We start from the raw sequence: 1,702 nt of genomic DNA on the forward strand, positions 1-1,702 counted from the left end.
GCGTACCACAAAAAAAGAGAATGAAATTGGGTCATTTGTAGAGACGTGGATGGACCTAGAGACTGTCATACAGAGTGAAGTAAGTCAGAAAGAGAAAAAAATACTGTATATTAATGCATATATGTGGAATCTAGAAAAATGGTACAGATGAACCGGTTTGCAAGGCAGAAAAGAGACTCAGATGTAGAGAACAAACGTATGGACGCCAAGGGGGGAAAGTGGGGCAGGGCGGGGGTCGGTGGTGGTGAGATGAAATGGGAGATTGGGATTGACATATATACACTAATATGTATAAAATACATAACTAATAAGAACCTGCTGTATAAAAAATAAATAAGTTTTAAAAATTCAAAAATAAATAAATAAAATTAATTAATTATTTTTTAAAAAAGAATGAGGTTGGGAGACTGTCAAAACAGCACACAACAGATCACACACTCAAGCCCCGGAAGATGGGGAACTGCCTTAATTCCCCCACTTCGGATCACATCTCCATGCCTCACAAGTCTCAGTCTGACTGGGCTAGCTTTGGCAAGGGGACGGAGCTGGATCAGGAGCCGCTACTGCCATATCTGGATCAAGTTCCAGTTTTGGTCTATCATCCAACACCTAGCCAGACATGCCCAGCCACTCAGATGAGAGGAACAAATTAGGATAGCTCAAAGAATAGGCTTCGTACAGCATCAGCCTGAAGGAGTTTATGACCCTGGAAGAAATGGATCAGAAGAAAGGATCCGGGGGACTTCCCTGGTGGTGCAGTGGGTAAAGATTCCACACTCCCAAGCAGGGGGCCCGGGTTCATTCCCTGGTCAGGGAACTAGATCCCACAGGCATGCCGCAACTAAGAGTTGGCATGCCACAACTAAGGAGCCCACCGGCTGCAAGTAAGACACGGTGCAAACCAATAAATTAATGAATTAAATAAAACAAATATTTTTTTAAAAGATCTGGGAGTGTGGGATCTGTATGATGGACTTTGTTTATGCAAACCCAATTGGATTACTGCTGTGTATGCAGATCACCTGGGCTGTACAGGTGACTGGCTGATGAGACCCTTCACGTGCCCCTCCTGCATGGAGACAGTTGATGCAGCACTGCTTCTGTCCTACAAGACTAACTGAGCCAGTGTCTCTCACCTGACTTCAAGGGAACCATCATTTTTGGTGGTTTTCGTCTTTTGTCGTTGAGCCCAAGGAGCCACGGATTGGGAATTAAGATCATGCATGAAAGTTTCCTAAAAATTCCTGAACGGCTGCAGATGTTGGGGATAAGTACGTGATCTTTTAGAAATTTAGGGGGAAAAGTAGGATGCTATTTCTATGTAAAGCCATCACCCAGTGTTTAAAAATATAATTGTATTTAGATATTGTTATTTCTCCAGTACATAGGAATTGTGTAAATTGTTACAGCAGCTACATATATTTCACTTCTGTGTCGAAGATTAGGATAAAGATAGTAGTTGTTTTTCCTAAGTGAGATAACTTTCTTCTTCCCCCTACCCAAATTCTTTTCTGAAGTTACTGGCATTTGGGTCAAGGTATTATTTACAGCTACATTTTACAACACTGGCACAAAAAAACTAGTTTTAAGCTTGTTTGCATAGTTCTTTTTTTTAGAATAAACATAGAGCATTTATCTTTTACTTTATAGGAACTCCACAAGTTAAGGTCCCATTGTTCCTTGGCTGTGATTGTTGTTACTA

The 1,702-nt window shown here is 41.2% G+C and overlaps 1 pseudogene; it reads left to right on the forward strand.

Annotated features, from left to right (window-relative positions):
* The first annotated feature begins 452 nt into the window (after positions 1-452).
* On the forward strand, positions 453-1,121 carry LOC131755479 (RING finger protein 11-like; annotated as a pseudogene).
* The last annotated feature ends 581 nt before the right edge of the window (positions 1,122-1,702 follow it).

This window comes from Kogia breviceps, chromosome 4, assembly GCF_026419965.1.
Source record: "Kogia breviceps isolate mKogBre1 chromosome 4, mKogBre1 haplotype 1, whole genome shotgun sequence".
NCBI classification, from domain to species: Eukaryota; Metazoa; Chordata; class Mammalia; order Artiodactyla; family Physeteridae; genus Kogia; species Kogia breviceps.